This window comes from Alligator mississippiensis, chromosome 10, assembly GCF_030867095.1.
Source record: "Alligator mississippiensis isolate rAllMis1 chromosome 10, rAllMis1, whole genome shotgun sequence".
Taxonomy (NCBI): Eukaryota; Metazoa; Chordata; order Crocodylia; family Alligatoridae; genus Alligator; species Alligator mississippiensis.
In genome coordinates this window covers 13,785,930-13,804,079 of record NC_081833.1, presented here as the reverse complement: position 1 = coordinate 13,804,079, position 18,150 = coordinate 13,785,930, and the positions used below count along the sequence as shown (strand labels likewise).

General features: G+C 42.9%; 1 protein-coding gene across 10 annotated transcripts in view; it reads right to left on the bottom strand.

Annotated features, from left to right (window-relative positions):
• ARVCF (ARVCF delta catenin family member) overlaps positions 1-18,150 on the bottom strand; it is a 447,669-nt gene that overhangs the window by 249,511 nt on the left and 180,008 nt on the right. For 9 of the 10 annotated variants that reach the window (XM_059713468.1, XM_019486607.2, XM_059713469.1 and 6 more), the window contains 2 exons: positions 15,672-15,761; positions 2,417-2,516 (listed from right to left, as the gene is read on the bottom strand). The gene's annotated coding sequence lies outside the window, so the exon portion shown is untranslated. The remainder of the gene's footprint in view (positions 1-2,416; positions 2,517-15,671; positions 15,762-18,150) is intronic. The other variant, XM_019486617.2, reaches the window with a different exon arrangement.

Below are 18,150 nucleotides of genomic sequence, written 5' to 3'. Positions count from 1 at the left end.
CACCTCACTCCTGTAAACAGTTCTGCAGATGCAGACCACCTAAAAGTGCTTCACAGACTGTACGGTAGTGCACAGGGTACAAGCAGAACAACTGCCATATGTGATTTCAACAGGAGAAAAGGAGAGTTGCTGAAATCAAATTAAGCGCTCTGTCCAAGTGCTACTCTTGGTCCCTCAATTCAACTGTTGAAGCTGAATTTCTTTAGAAAACTAACACTACCAAGCTATTCCTGTTTTCTGCAACAGCCTCCAACAGGAATTACGGCAAGCCATCCTGAGACTGGGTCTCTTGCAAATTAAAGACTTCTGCAGATTCAGAGGCTGAAGATTCAGAAAAGAATAGACCCCAGTATAGGATGTGAAAGGAAGGAAACCAAAATGGGGTGCAACATACTTTAAACAAATACAAAAGGCTACTTTCCCCTCTTAGCACAGATATAACAGGGAGTGCGGGTTCTCTTTCTAAAGAGGACTGTCTGACAAGTAAGGTCTGAAAAACAGAGGGGTTACCCCTTGTTCCCATCCACTGTTGACTCTGAAGCAGCAGTGGCATTAATAGCAAAGGAAAAGTTATAACTGAGCTAACATATACCTTTCAAGACATTTTCTGAACACATGACAACAATCCCCCCACCTTCAGAAAATTCCTGAACAAGTATAGACAGCTGTTGAAGGTATGCAACCAAGAGTACCCAAAAATATTAGATTCTATAACTGGTATGAATCTCTAGAGAATTGTAGAGACTTCCATGCAGGAAATAAAATGTGTCTCTCCTTATGACCATAAATATCTTGTTTCTTTTCTCTGTGCAAAGAGAAACACAGGCAGAAAATAAACTGTATAAATTTTCAGATGTACAATTAGTGACCATAAAAATCCTGATTGCTATGCAGAAACAGCAGCAGGACCACTAACTGCCTTTTAAGAAAGGTTGGACAAAGACAGACTTATGCATTTCAAATGATTTATTAGCAGATAAATACTTGCTTGCTGTTGATTGCATTTCCAATTATTTACCCAGTGTTTCAACCATTTACATTACCAGCAGTCTAGACTAGGAAAAAAAAAGAAGTACTGACTCATGAAGTTAGTTATTCAGTCTGCCACTTGTAATTTGCTATCGTTTGTAAATAAATTAAAGTGTGTTGAATACCCTAAAATAAATGAAAATATTAAAATTATACCAGCCAGGTAAAGATTATTCCTAAGACTCCTATTCTAGGCACTTACTCGAAACATGGCAAATGCTTGCCTAAAAAGTGTCAAAGGCTATGCTGACAAAGGCAAATCTACTTTGTCCTGCCTCGTCTTGTGTTATGTTGGAACTGGGATATAGACCTGCAGTAAGAGGATTTATCTTTTTTTTAACTGCTGATATTTAGAACCAAAGTATCAGGAGAAGTAAAGTGAGTTATGTGCTCACTAGGAATAAACATCACCTCTATGCAAAGAGGCCAGGAAAAAAGCCAAGGGACTACTTACATCTAGCTCATGTGTTGGATATTACTGTAAGGTAAATTGCATACAACTTTTGTTGCTGTGAGTACAAAGACTCAAAGTACCAGGGCTAAGAACTAATCCTCATTCAGGATTTGTGCAGCGGGCTTCCAGATAGTAGAGTAAAACATACAAGGCGCTCAATAATGTGAAAGAAGTCCTAATTCCCACCTGACCTCTGAATCTCAAGCACTGGTAGAGTAAAAGTATTACCTGGGGTTTTCTAGGGGCCTGAGGATGTAAGGCACCAAACTCCAACTGAAATTTGATGGGATTTAGGTATGCGAATCCTTCATTTAGTCACGTGTTGGAAATTGCAGACTGAATGTTCCAGTGAAGGCAGATTTAGGATTTTCAACTACTTATCTGGCCAGTGAGCAGTAGGAGCTACTTGAGTAGGCTACATTTAGTTAACAGAGTAAGGTCCAGCACAAGGGCTGTTCCTTTTCTGGGGAAAAGGTGCTTCTTGTAGCACGTGACAACTGCTGGTGAACCCAGCACACATTGCTTGCCTCACTCAAGCACCCATATAAAAGTACTATGCACACCAGCCCCTTTGCAGTCTTGGCCCAACCTGTTTTCATGCTAGATTGTGCCCTATAAACAGGAGATAATGATGTGGGTAGTAACAAGAATCCTTCTGCATTTGTGCAAATAAGAGAAGGAAGACAAGGCAGACCATAAAAATGCATGTATGTGCATGGGTGTAGGTACAGCAGCCATGGGCTTCTGAAAAGGAGAAAGCACCAAAAGAAACATAATAGAAAACAGGAGTTTAAAAATCTATTAGTTCACAGTCCATGGAGCTGGACCGCCGCACATAGTAATTACATTTTCATTAGAAGATGCCACATATACAAGAATGAAGGCTATTTCCCATGCAATATTAGCATGCAGAGAAAAGCGAGCAATACACACCAAGTAGATTATTAGGGCCTGAATGTTAAAGATGCTGTGACATCACCCACTAAGACTAGACAACTGTGGAGTGTGGGGCAGCAACCTCAAGCAGAACCAGCTACAACAGAGAGGAAGGAGAAAAAAAAGTTAGTTATTGTGGCATAAGTGCTTCAAGAACCTCTTTCTAGACATGGTCATTTCCTATATTCCCTTTTCCATACTGTATCCCTGTTAAAGTTTAAAAAAATGCCTATTTTCTGCAACCCCCCCAAAATAGCAACCACATTCAGAGAATCAAATCCTAAGGGCATTAAAGCAGCTTCAGCTAGGTCAACATGTTGTCAACAGATAGACTTACTTGTTTTTGGAGAGGTTTGCTGCGAATGGTCTATGTGGACTGAAAACTGCGAATCACGAGGAAGACTCAGAAAGGTACAAAACTGAACATTATGGGCAAAGTGTTTACAATCTGGATGCCTCATGTTAGGCACTCAAATTCATATTTCAACAGCTAAATTAAGCACCCTCATTTTCGGAGCTGTTGCACACCTGAACTGAAGGATAAATTCAGCAGGAATTTGGATACTCAGCAACTCTAGAGAATAAAAACCAGGCCATTTATTTAAGTGCCATACTAGGCATCTAGAGTTTGACACCATAACCCAGAAACGGCCTCAGCAAAATAACCAGTAATAGTACCCAAATCTGAAAAGATGTTAACTGTGCTATAACCTACAACCAGGTTCACATTGTCCATCCAATGTTCTGTGGGGAACTTGAATAAAGGTAGATGGGTGGGAGTTACAACCTACATGCAGTTCCCATGGGCCCTTTTATAGCCAAAATTTCTCTGGGTCAACATTTACTACATTTACTACATACATTTACTACAGTATATTTCCCAGTGAAAACAGGAACAGAAAATCCGTCTCGTTCCAACAGGTAGCTTTCTTTAAAACAATGGAAATACAACGCTATGATCAATATTTTACGAAAAACGGCATCATTGTGCTAGGATGTGGCCAAAGATGAAGGAAAGGAGGCAGCGAGAGGTAAGCAAACCCTAAGAGCAAATGGCTGAGGAACTAAATGAATTTTCTGCAAATGAAAAGAGCAACCCTTTGCAAAACAAATACGTAACATATGTAACAAACTCCAAATAAATGGCTTTTCAGAACTTGGAGGGGAAGCCAGCTTCAGGCTGGCTTTGCTCGCTGTCGCCGCTCTGGTTGACCGAGCTCTAATTTGACCCTTAAGCGACAATCCTAACCAATGAATAGCAATGAGAAATTCACAAAGAAAGCTACTGCAAAATAGCTCTCTTCTAGGCATGGACTGACACTGTGTGGGTGTCAAAAGAAACAAAAAAGCTGGTTGGGGATTTTTTTGTTACTGCAGACAGAAGCAGTCTGTGAAACAAGACTTCAACCAAGGAGGGAACAAGGGCAGAGGAAATGCTAACAGGAAGACTCTTTGGGAAGGAACTTCGGATATTTCAGCCTTGTATTACATGTGTAAGTCAATAAAGCTTGCACCTCATTGCTTACAGGAAAAAAAAATTCAATACAAAATATTCAAGATTTCAAGAAGCAGAAGGCTCAAAGGAACTTTCATTAATTCAATCAGCAGCAATCTAATAATCAGGTCTGAGACATAACCACTTTCCCAGTCAGTTCAAATGCATCATCTCCCTAATAAACCTCTCAATTAAAGGCAGTGAAAGCACATTGTATTAACTCACGAAAATCTGCTCTGGCTGGATAAACCAAAGTGGCGTGGCACATATATGAATGTTTAACAGCATTCTAGCCTGTCTAGTCATTAGAGCAGAGAGCTGAGGACCCGCATTTGTGTGGGTTTTTTTCCCAGGTCTGCCACCTGCATGCCTATGCCTACTCACACCACCTACTTATCTGTTTGTCCTAATACAATCGTATTTAATTTAGTGACACCTTCAGAGAGTAAGAATTTCTATTTGCAATGTACTTTGAGATCCCTGGATGAAAGAGGCACTAAAAAATCTCTCCTTTGATGAATTATAACAATACAGAAATTAAGAACATTACTGTACATCACTTAGGTCAGGTCTACACTAGAAACGCTGCACTTTGGTAGGAATATATAGACAAAGCACTCCTAGAGTTGATGCAGATCGGCTGGTAAAACTGCACTTCATACTGGTATAAAAACAAAAAATCCACTGCAGTAGTGCACACACTGCTTTAATGCAATACCTGCAGATACCGGATTGTCCTATATATAACGTGAACTGCAATTCCATGAATTGCATTGCATTCAAAAGCTTGTCTAAGTCTATTCCTACCACGCAGGTGGTCAAAAAAAGGGATCACCCACAACAACCCTTGCCTCTCGCTGCTTCTTCACATTTTAAGTGGCATTAGTGCTGGTTAATCTGCTGGTCCCCCTGGGACCTTATTCACTACTTCAATAGACCTCAACATTAGGTGTTTTGTACATATTTTCATTGTAAGTTTTCTTTCATAAGATATTTCCCAGCACACTGTAGCAGCACACCGCAGATGAACAACTTCAACTACACTGGCAGTGTAGTTAAAGCAAAAGACTATGCAGTTTACTCTGGCATGGGAAGGGAAATATGCTATACCAATTTAAGACACCCATACACCATGTCACATACAGACACTCATCCCTACTGGTAAGAATTTATCTGAAATTCTTACCAGTAGAAAAACAGCCTGGGAGCTGGAGCGCCTATACGCTCCAGTCCCCTGCCTGGAGAGCATCACATTTTGCCAGGGAAGACTGTCTCCCCTCCCTCCAAGCAGCTGACTGGTGAGAGCAGGTGTAATTTTTCAGGCAGGGTCCTCACAGGGCTCCCTGACAGCTTGCCCCTGGGGAGGCTATCAGGAGTGATCCCTCTCCCTTTCTCCTTTGGAGGATGGAAGGTAGAGCCAGAGGACTGTGGGATATCAGACATCCTTGGGATACTGGGAAGTAAATCTTCTTCATAGGTATCTGATTTAACTTCTTGAAGAAGAGCCAGTTCTCTTCCACAAGAAATCTCTTGAACACCTACAAAGCTCTCTTTTGGTGCTGGAAGAAAGGCTTTTCTCTGAATACAAATGTAACATATGTCCATGGCTTATGACTGCATCCACACCAAAGTTTCTCTGGCATAACAGTTTTAGTTTTAAAAAAGAAACAAACCATGCCAGGTGAAACAATTAACCTGGTAAAGCTTAGACCTAAGTCTACACTGGTCACATCTATACATGCTATTAGTGCTATAAAGGCTTTGCATGCTCCCTGTTCAGAGCAAATCTGCTCCCAACAGGAGCAGCCCAGTACAGAACTGCTCCTACTCTGCTCTGGCCCCCTGCAGCAGCCAGGGGGAGGTCCAGGTTCCCCTGGGGCGCTAGCTCGGGGGCTGGCAGGGAGCATGGGACTGATCCACATTCACACGGGGCCAGGAGAGCTCTGCCACCTGCAGTGGCAGCTGTCTTCTTGCCCCGTACACATCGGGAGGGGTCCTGATGTGCAGGGGCCCAGGAGACAGCTGCTGCTGCAGAGCCCTCCTGGCCTCCTGCACATGGAGAACGAGCCCCATGCCCAGCGGGACTTCTCCATTCAGCCAGGGGCTGGCTGGAAGCTGTTCTGCTTCTGTGGCAGCTCCCAGCCAGCTCTGGGCTGGGTGGAGATTTCCCCAAGCAGCCCAGGGCTGGCTGGGAGCTGTTTCGTTTCTGCTTAGTACATTTTGCTAACCAGTTAGCATCTACACATGTGCTACTGAGCAGCATCTACTGTGCAGTTAGTTTGCTACCGGTATTTCCAGGTAGTAGCTAACTGCACAGTAGACTAATTTACTGTGCAGTAAATGGTTCACAGGTGCAGACAGTGACATTTTACTGCGTAGTATATTACTGCACAGTAAAGCGTCTCATGTAGACACACCCACTTAGATTAACCTGGGAACCACATCACAACACTACTCCTCTATAACAAGGGCTTAGTGCATTTTGCTAACAAGAATTTCACTGCATTTTATTCTAGCTTTTCTAATCCTGTTGGGGGTTTTAAAATTATTTTTTTGTCACTGATATTTGCAACGCCTTCCCGTTTAGCACCAGCTGAGATTTGCTTTGATTACTTCTTTCTTCCTCCCATTATTTAAGATGTTAAATACAAAGACACCTAACAAATCCTGGCAGTCATCAATTAATACTTTCCCTACAGCTTGGTATTTGCTGTTCTAACTATTTGCAGTCCACATGACAATATTTACCTCTAATCTAATTTAAATCATTTTTAAAGTAGGGTGCTGAGAAACACAGCATGTTCAGCTTATTTTAAATCAACGGTTCTCAACCATCTTAGGCTCAAGGCACCCATAGAAAGACTCGAGGTACTCCTCAGAAATGCAAGTTTAGTTTTCACTCTTTTTTTTTTTTACTACAGAAAATTACTAGAGCCATTCTTCTGTTGCAAATAACTCTGAAAGATCACAACAGGTCAGAATATATTTCACACTATAGATTCCTATTTGAAATCTCTAGGTTTATCTTGTGAACCATGTTTGCACACCTAACCGTGCTAACTTTGCATGGTATCCCGCAGCACGCTGGAAAGGATCTCGATGGAGCCCTGGTTGAGAAACACTGCTTTAAATCTGCATTGCCCAGGTCCACTAAACTTGTAATTAATTCTTCCTAGATTTTATTTTTAAATAAACATGTGATTATTATTTAAACATTCTTTATTTCCTAGCTACTTGAAAAATGTAGGGGGGGGGTTGCATTCTAAAATTAAAATTGCATTCAATTAAAATATTGCATTCTAAAATTAAAATTATGAGGGGATGATATACTTGCTATTGGAACTTAAACTGTAAAAATGCAACTGATATGATTGCTCTTTGCTTCCCCTCTAGGGACACAGGCAGCACATCTGCTTGTTTTTCAGTCTTCTGGTCCCTTTCATTCAGTGCTCTGAAACTTGATTTCCTGTGGCTTGGCAAGTTCATAGACCAGTTCCTTCAACATGCTGGAATTCATGTCATTCCACCCTTGGGCTGTTACATGTCATTGATTTTTAAACAGACTGCCCCACTTAAATCAATAAGGAGCTCTGCTTAAAAATGGATTCCACTTTATAGCCCCTGCTGATTCATGTATATTCAGTTTTCCAAGTCTTCTCTCACTTGCTTTTTATCAGAAGCTAGGTTTACATAGCCCTCATTACTTCCTGTGACCCCAATCTTGCTCTTATTGACATCAATAGATGGGATTCAGCCATTTTCTATAAACAGACAGCCACTTCCTCACTATCTATGAAAGTTTTTTTCTGGTAGAAAATACCAGTATAATATAAATGTTTTCCTTCAAACAGTGTTATAAAACAAAAGCAATGCAAGGAATATTAACTCTGGAAAATGAGTTTGGATATGTTAACAAATGCTCTCAACAAAGGATTATACTCTGATGGAATGTGATCTGATCATACCATCAATGGAAATACTCATTACTTGACAGGTTTATTCCTCCAAGCAATCTCACCAAGATCAATAGGTTTATTTCTAGATTGAGGGCTACTCCAAAGAGAAAAAGCATTATAGTCTCCAGTGCACTTTCCAGTTCTCCCAAAGTATTTTTGGCAGCAGGGATTCATCAATATTGGCATGCTTGCGGCCAAACAACTCTTTTATAAATTGAGCAAGGCATGATAATATTAAAGGATGTTTCACATTTAAATATTTATAAGATTGTTTTAGATGATTATCTCAAACTGGTACCACCCGTTTGTTTTGGGCCACAAAAAGTTTTGGCTTGGGTGGAAGGAGCTACAATTCCAAAAAGAAACATTATCATTGTCATCATGGTCTGAGTCTCCCTATAAGCAAGAGGCTACTATTCTAACCACGGCTGAGCAGGGAGCAAATCTCAGCAGTCCTGGGTAGAGGATATTTGCTTTGCAATGAAGCAGTGTTAACAGCAGACCTGGAAAAGCCTAGAGCTGATTCACACTCAGCCTTCTGTAGAAGATGCAACTGTGATGGAGCAGTTAAAAGAAGGCGCGCAGAAGGAAGCAGGGCACTATTCACTTACTTTACCTAGGCCAGCACAGCCTGCTTCATGTTTTACAAACTCTGAAATGAACAGGTATATTAGCCAGAGTATTTAAAGAAATACCATATTTACTCAAATCCTGGGTGACTTTGAATTTAAGATGACCCCCAATAAGTAGATTCTATATATGGCAAATTTATAAATTTGTTATTATTTTCCATGTACAGAATATAATTTTTGGAGGGTCATCTTAAATGTGTCCCTCCCCCACACTACTGCAGCAGGGAAAGCAGCAGGGTAGAGGGGTATGTGGTAGGAGGCAGGCAGTCCCCTTGCCTACCCCCCACTTGTCCCCCCTACAGCCTGCCCCCAAAGCATCTACAACAGAGGTAGGAAAAATATGGCCTGTGGGCCAGATCAGGTCCACTAACTGAATGTATCCGACCTACGGGTGGGTAGCCACCAACTCGTGGGATCCAACCTGTGGGTGGCGGGTGCCTCTGGCTGCCACGTGGTGCCAGGCAGGCAGGCTGGCTGGCTTCCACCGCACAGGGTGGGTGAGTGAGACTGCTTCTGCCCACTGCTGATGTGCTGGTATCAGCTGCGGACCCAGGTGGATGCCCCAAACCCCACCCAGAACCTGGCAGGCATATCCACAGCTGATGTTGGTACCCACTCAGGGCTGCTTCCGCCATGTCGGGTGGGTGGTGATGTGAACTACAGATGGGGCCAGCAGGTCGTCCAGGTAGGGATTAGGACTGGGGCGTGCTACAGTTCCAGGGAGGGGATGGGGGGAAAGGAGGGAGGGAAAGAGATAGAGGATTGGGGCATGCTACAGCCCTGGGGAGGGAGAGAGAGGGAGAGGATCAGGGCATGCTACCTCCAGGGAGGGAGAGAAAAAAAACTGGAGCATGTTACACCTCCGGGGAGGCAGGGGGGAGAGAGAAAGAGAGAGATGTGGCCCTCAAGAAGACACCAAAACTGATTAAGTGGCCCTCCAGCCAAAATAACTGCTCATCCCTGATCTACAACCTTTGCCCCCACACCTGCGCCCCCCCATCTCGCTTGCCACCAGGTGCAGCTCTGTCTCCATTGCCTCCCAAGCATGGAGAACTGGGATCAGACCTGCCACCACTGCCGGTGCCTGGCCATGCGTTTCATGCCCGGGAGGGAACGGAGCTGGAGCCGGAGTCAGAGCTGGAGCCAGAGCCGTGACGGACAGTAAATTGGGAGGGGGGGCAAGGGGCAGAGGCTACTGGCGCAGGCAGAGGTGAAGGACATGCAGCTGCTGCAGCTCTGACGTTTAACCCTGACCTGGGCTCGGGGCTAAAGCCACAGCAGCTGCCTGCCCCCTAGTCTGCCTTGTACTCTAAGGCAAGGGGCTTACCTAACCCTAACCCTAACCCTAACCCTTCCCCACTGAATGGGGAAAAAACCTTGTCTTGCATTCAAGTAAATACAGTAGATATTCCTTAGAAATTGGCTATTTCACTGCTCAATTTGAGGAAAAAGGAAGAAATCAAATTGTGACCCTACAGAGCAGTTTGCCTCAGCTCAGCAACAGATGTGTCAAACGACTTATCCCAGTGATGAGAAGTTAATTGGTGCTATAAATAGTACTGTGCAGACAAAAATCACACGGCTACTCAATTCTTATATCCCAAACAGCAAACCAGCTTTGTTTTTCAGTAAAACTATTTGGATTCAAGGGAAGTGGGTTGGGTCAGTTGTTTTACATGTAGATTAACGCAGACAGATAATTTGATTTCAAGCTATTGAGAGATTTCCTTCCTTTTATGTTTCAGAAGTGCAGGGCTGCATGCAGCTAAATGAGATCTGTAGATTACAGGGGAAGAAAGTCTAGCTCCAATAAAACAGCATAGCAACAAATATTTTGTTATTTCCAGGGCTCTTTTCTGAGTGGATTTATGAGGGCAACTCCCATTAACACTTATGGGAGTAATACAAAATAATGCATCAAAGGAAATAGATTTTATTTTTTTACATATCTGAATCAAATCATTAATATCTGCTATAGTGTTTTCTTCCACTAAACACATTTGTACTGCCAGGAAAATCATTGTCCTGCAGAGTTCAGAACAAGCCTCTCCTTAGTGGTTTATTTATGGCTTAAAGGGGGAAAGATTCTTTCTCCTCTTCCTCTGAAAGGTATCTTGTTCAACCGTCTCCCTCTTGCACCCAGTGGGACATGTGGGCCCTTTATGGCCTCATCAAGGATCGGAAAACATGCATAAATAATACCTCAGACAGGAAAAAGCTCAATAGTCATGTGTGATTCCTGAAGCTATTAAATCAAACCCATTTTATCAACTGCTTACTAACTGGAGCGTTACTCTCCCTTATTTCAGTCTCGCTAACAAGGAAAAATAGGGCCAAGTTTTTATACCCCAACTAGTGTCACTGAAGTCGGATTTACACTGGCATAGAAAGAAGGTGGGATCAGAATAAGACCCATTACCTTCACTTCTCCCATTCTAAAGCACCTGTTTTTTTTATCAAGCTAATCAGTTTTAAGAGCCCAAGACACTACAGTGAAAATACATATTTAGAGCAGTGTATTACTTGTTTTCTTAAGGGCAAATTCAGAGTTGGGAATGGGAAAGGGGGGTCCATGCCGGTCAGTCCATGGAATCCGTTTACTCCAGCTCTGCTCTTGGCCCCATAAACGCAATCCAGTGTTCCTGGGAGAAACTCACTGCAGGTTTTTAGTTTTACAAGGCAAATATACCATTGAGGACTAATAAATAGTATCTCCAGGAAGCAAATGTATTCAGCCCACTAGACGTCTCAGATAATCAGTCTGTGCATGCATAAACTTATAAAAGGAAGGAAAAACAGATACTTTTTAATGACGGTCTCATAGAGACCCATCATTCCATATGATGGATTCTGGCACATAAACGTGTGTAACACTGCCAAGAGAACAGTCTTTGTTGCAGACTGCAGCAGCATCCTGCTCCAGAACCTAGCGGCCTGTCTGAGAGGCAGAACCAGTGTCACGAACTCTGCCAATTAACTTCACCACTCACAGTGGCAAATATCTTAGCGCTTGTAAAGCAGTCTTCCAAACAGAGCCACGTCCTGCTCTCTCGCACTAGTATATTGGCTTCAATGGAGTTGCATTGACGGCTAAATCTGGCCTTCAGAGAATAACATTATGCCTTGTTCATACAACTGGGTAAATCAAGAAGCTACAGTGACCCCATTGATCAGTCTGGGCGCAAATAAAATGCCTCTTACTTCAACATGTTTCCACTAATGCAGAGTGCAACTGGGATTTGAGTGGAAGAGAGATACTTCAGCCTCTAGTGCTAAATACAGTTAACCAGGAACAGTTTTTATTACAGGCTGCACAAGGAGCAACCTGCATAGTTAAGCTTGCCAGGCATCTTTGTTAAAAAACCCTTCTCCAGTTGTCTCTAATTCTGCTGAGCTTTAAGCATTTAGGCCAAAGTTTTCCATGCTTGCTCTCTCTCTCTCGGGCTGAATTATTTTCTTTTTCTTTTTCTTTTTTTTTTAATTTCAGCTAAAATAGTTCAGAGTTTCTTAGATCCAGATTAAGAAAGAATAAATTGTTTTACCCATGCTAAACAGCTCCTGACAAATGTGTTAGTCTAAGAAACTCTAGTGCCTCCCTGGTTTTAGGACAGGGGCATAACAGCAGGATGACTTCTTGCCAAATGTCAAGGGTGTCTTTTTTTGCTGGCTGTAAAACCCTGTGCAAATCTCTTAAGAGCCTCTGAAAATTGCCATTTGCATATACACAGAGGTTATTTAGAGCTAAATTCTCCCAATATTTCAGAAGCACAGAGCATGCCTGCAGGCCAGAACTGAAGGGACTTAACAGGACTCTTTCTGCAGTTGCTTTTGCTGGCAGTCATGCAGCAAAAATAAGAGGGGGTGAAGTGTAAAGGGAAAGAGAAGGGCTGGGATGAAGAAAGGCTGAATTTATTTTAGGCAAAGAAATGCATGCTTAGAGCTCAGCCAGACCCCAAGGCAGATCACGCTGGAACTGATTGATAAAGTTGGAAAATCAGGCAGAACATGAAATATGTCCCTCAGCTCAGTGAGAAAGTTGAAGGTGAATGGTGAGGGTATGCCTGTTACCAGAAAACTTCTGCTAACACCTCACTTGTAATTATGGTTTGCTTTCCTTGACCCACAAGAATAACAGAACCCCACTCAAAACGACTGAAATGTTTAAAGGATGTCTCTACACAAACTTAACAATCAATGCTTGCTGCTGTCCTCGTAACATGCAGATTACAATGCACCCACAAATAAGGGCATTTTCAGTCATGTATGGGATAGGGTGCATGTAATCCTGCACTGCAAGGGATAGAGTGAAGGACTTAATGTTTAAAAGGGCTCGCTTTAGCCAGCTGTCTTGAAGACATCCGCGTTGTGTGAGCCTGCAATCCCCGACAGCAGAGTGAAGACCAGGGCTGGAAACTACCACTTGGCCAATCCAGAAGATTGCTGACCCCCTTGCAAGTGCTCTACCCTACACATCCTGGACCCTCCGCTATTCTTCCTTTGATTTGTACACTGGCACCAGGGACCACTGCTGCTGCTAGGTTCATTGCTTCTAGTGCTGAGGATCAGCCCTGCAATACTTACAGAGAACTGCCCCACTGGTATCCCCAGGGGAGGACAGGAGAAGGACTACTGAGCACAGCAGTGGATTCTCCTTTTGACAGGACCTTTCAACTGAAACCCAAGGGATGCACTCGCTGTGCTGGGGAGAGTTACTGCCATTTGTGGTCAGAGGCTTGTAGAGGCGTCTATACTCACTTCCACTCCCCGAGAGCAAGGACAGACACGCGCTACCTGCTGTAAAGCACCACATTTACAGGAAGGCTGGTGGGGATTGACTTAAACTGCCTTACCTGAAATGCAGAGTTCAGGACCTGATCAGGTCACAGCTCAGACTTACAAACTTGGCGAGCAAGACTGGATTTGGACCTTATCTCTTTCTTACAACAGTTTTGGAGATGCCAATTATTCCCTTCCAGCCTAAAGAAGTGAAACACTGTCCCTGCTTTCCACAGCTACCCCTATTTCTGTCACAGCTTGTGTGTCCTTTGACTAACTTTCCATGCCTTACACGGCCAAAGCTGCTTAGCTGAGGGCTGCTTTCCTTTCAGTTGAACATTTTTCACTAGTGTCTAACTGCAGCTGTTTGGAAGCAGAAATGTTTAGCTTCTGGATGACTACCTCAGGTCTGCTCTAACAAACTGGCTTTGGGTTTAGTTATCCCCTTTTAATAACTACTCTGTCAAAACTTATGCTGAGGAGTTGGAAAAAGAACATTTCACGTTTGCTTTCACTGTCTAGCCACTTCAAATGTTTAATAATAAATTCCATCCATTATTACACCAGAAACCTGGGCTGTTTAAACAGGAACAGTTTCAGGTATAATAAACAAATCTTTTAACTCGTTTTTATTAAGTTTACGTAAGTAATAGAGAGAAGTGGCAAACAGAATCCAACCATTCTGTGCAAAATAAACTCAGTTAAGGAGCCTTCCCATAGAGGACTTGAAAACTTTTATATGGGTTCCCATCAGATTCGACACCTAAATCAGACACAATAGATGCATCTACATGTCACCCTATGGCAACGTAGTAATCATGTGGGTCTAGATGTGATTGCCAGCTATGTTGCCTTAGCGGCACGCTTCCCCAGCAGAGAGCACCACTATGGTGACATAGCTGCAAAACTTATCCTTGCACATGGCACAGTAATACCCTGTCCTGTGCCATGCTTTAGTACTTCCAAAAGGAAGTATTAAGCACAGCACCATAGCAACGTTGCTGTACAGTGACATGTAGATGCTGCACCCAATGTTTCACAAAAAAAATACTCAGATGAGAGGGAAAGGACTAAAAATGAGTAACATGATATAAAACATGTTAATACAGGGAACCAAGAGAACTATTTAACTGTCAAGTTGTTTTTAGAAGAGTGCTTGGCTAAGGTTTTAATCCACTTGGACTGAGACAAGGAAAGTGGTGCGCAGAACAGAGTAATATTTCAAAAAAGCAAACAACAGAAAGTACTTTAATATTTGATGCACTGTTGTGCTTCAAAAATTCCATTATTCAGCAACAAGCACCCAGATTAAAGTGACGCAGGAAGCTGCTGGGATGAAATTACAGCAGCTGGGAATGCTAGCACTCCTACTCCAATGCATCTTTTCATCTCATTTCTAAGTGTTTCAGTGCTCATACTAATTAAATAGGACTCTTTTTTTCTGAGCAATCATCTTAGGATCAACTCAGCCTCAGTGTGGGGCTCCATGTCCCAAAATTTAGCTAAATTCACTTGGGGTGGGTTAGGCATACAGTAGACAAGGAGGACACAACTTTGAGGGCATGTCTATACTGCAAACAAAGATATGACTGCATCACGAGTGAATGTACCTTTTGCTTTTGCTAGCTCAGGTACCAAAAGCATTGGCAGCGCTGCTTTGCATTTTCAGCACTACCTACATTTTTGCTGCCAGGTACAAGTCCAGTAAAGAGCCTCTACTGAAGCCCAGGTTCCTGCAGCTTCCCTAGTACCCAAGCTGGCTACCATGGGGTGTGTTTGCACAAGCTACTGTCACACCTCCCAATCGCAGTGTAGTCTGAGAAAAGGGCAGGAACAGGCCACTTGACTAAGAGACTCATACTCTGCAGGCCTTGCTGCAGAAGAAAGTCACACAAGCAGAGGACACGTGTCCAGGCCCAGCAGGGTAAAATGAAGAAGCTTCAGAAGAGATGAAGGTGAGAAACTAGAAATGAAGAGAGATGGAGACTTCCGGAGAGGAATCAAACAGGGAAAAGTTGGAGTAATCTGTTTTCCAATAAGCTGAGAGAAGGAAATATTCCCACCTGGGACTTGAACTTCACTGTCACCTGGGGCTCAGTTACCACAGATTTCTTGTGCCAAAACTGAAATGACAGTCTTCTCCACTTGCTCTTTAGAGAATGGATTTCCGTCTCAATTACCTCCTCCCTTCCTCTTCTTCCACCCACTTTTACAGCACTGCACAAGGCACCATTTGAGGGCCTTCAGCAGAGTGGGAACTAATTAATTTTAAGGGAGAGCAAGGAGGGATTAAAAATAAAAAAGGCTTAATGATTTAAGATCCTTACATAGTGTCAAAGCAGCAAATGACATGAGAGGAACAGAATATGCAATCAACTGCAGAAGTACAATACCTTTAATGCTGTCCTCTTCTTGTAGTTGTTTTAAAATAGAAGCTGTCCCTTGATCTGGGGCCCAGGTCCTTGGCTTGACAATAACTATATCTGTCAGAAAAAGAGAGACATTTGTTTTTCTGTGCCAGAGAGAAATGAATAAGATCATTTACATGAAGAATGAAATTCAGGTTCCCTAGATTTCTCTCCGCTGCTTTTAACAGATGTGAATCTGTTGGCCTAGCAGGAAACACTGTCTCAACAGTCTGCTCCAACATGACCCTACAGTCCAAGGAAATCCAATCCATCAGAATTGCCACAGAGTATAAACTCAGTGGAAGCAGCACATTCGGGGCAGTAGCTAGTGCTTTCTGAATATTTTGAATCGTTTGAATATTCTCCCAGCACTACCCACACTCCCATGTATCAGCACAGGGTAAGATGATGCACAGTCAATCTGTTTAAGTTAGGCTGTTACCCCTTTGACTACTTAGAAACAGCTGAAAACTTCAGGAACATCTATTGCTTGGGAGCTTTGGCACCTTGGCTCTTATAGAAGTGTCAAGGATCTACTGAAGCCAGGTGTCAGAACAGAGACCAGCAGCTCCCATGCAAACGTTGCTTTCTTCTTGACCATCCCCAAGACCCAGGGCTGGTTGGTGAAGTGGACATGCTGATTTCCTCATACAACAGTTGGAAAATAAATCCACCCCCAACAAAGTAAATTTGCAGCAAATCCTGTGAGTTCTGTAACTCAAGTTTCCGCCCCCCGTCCCAGAGTGCTTCCCACATTGAAAAAAGATGCCCCTTTTAAAAAACAAGTAGTGAATATCAGCAGCTCAATAGGGATATCAGAAGATATCTGGAAAAATGTCAGCATTTTCCTACCAAACACTGTGTATTAACTAGTTATGTAGCAGTAGTGCCCATAGTCCTGGCAGCACTGAGCAAGATGCGGAAAAGTAGGACAAAAATGGGTTCCTTCCCAAATCATGCTAAAATAAATATTAAAAAGAAATTATAACTGAGCAGAAAATACAAATACATTTGTTAAAAATAGAATTTTCCTCAACAAAATCTGTCAGAATTATAGAAATGTCATTTTTCATAAAATACTGATAACAATTTGAAAAGAAAAAACAGGAAAAAGACATGAGCTCCTGCCATAACAATTTTGGGGTTCCTAACCCAAATATAGGATTCTTCTAAATAAAAGACTTAAAAAACAGATCAGGTGGATGAAAAAACAAAAAAGATAATATTGCACCAAAATAGAATAGGTTTGTTGCAATAAGTTTGAAACTTTGGAATATTTAACAAAAATAGACTTAATTTTCCATTTCTCCATAGGTTTAAAGGCCAGAGGGAACATTAGAACCACCTAGTCTGATTCCTGCATAACACAGGTCCATACACTTTACAACTAGTCAGGTCTAAATACAGTGTAATTATTCTTAAAATTCCAACGTACATACAGCAGTGGATGTCTTCATTTATTAATATTAACTGATTTTTTTCTGCTATCAGCCAGGAAATAAGAGAAATTATGATCGGAAGAATCTCAGTCTCTTTGGAAATCAATTGAAAAAGCATTGGTCTTTGAATGTTGACTTAAGACAATTTTCAAACTTTCACCTTTTGTTCGAACTTAAGGGTATATACTATGGGTGTGCAAAACAGGCCCTATTCAATTCGAATTCGGCCTGAATCAGGGTCAGTGATTCGATCTGTTGATTCAGATCACTGTCCCCGATTCGATTCGGCCAAATCCGAATCTGAAGATCTGATGCTGATTCAGAGAATCAATGATTCAGACATAGACACAGCTTTAAATGTTTTTTCTACATATCTCGAGGTACCAGGCTCAGCTTGTGAACGCTGCAATGCTGGGGCACATGAAGCATCCCACAGGAGTGCATGGGGGTCCCCTGCGTGCTCGGCAGCGAACCCACAAGTGGATCGGAAGTACTCCTGGTTCACTTCCAGGTCCACCAGGGAGTGCACTGGGCCCCCCCCCCGAGCGCCTCTGGCTCAGCAATTGGTCACAGAGGGACCCCAGGTCCCCCCCAGACCCAAGAGGCACCAGTCGCCGAGCTCGGGAGTGCCGGGGGGTGAGGGGAGGGCCCTGTGCACTCCCCGGCGGACCCAGAAGTTGACCAGAGTTCACTTCTGGGTCTGCTGCCGAGTGCGCTGGGGAGCCCCCTGCACTTCTGTGGAAGGCTCCGTGCACCCCAGCATCGCAGCATTCATGAGCTGCCTGTTACCTAGAGGTATGTAGAAAAAGCATTTAAAGCTGCGTCTATCTCCGAATCGCCGAATCTTTCCAAATCTCTCCAAATCGATTCGGAGGGTTCCGATTTGATTCAGAGAGATTAAAGGGTCCTCTGATTTGATTCAGATTTGTAGATTCAGCCACCGAATCGGGCTGAATTTCCACCAAACCGAATCAGGGACCAAAGTTTCTCACACCCCTAGTATATACCTTGCAGCCAAATAGTGC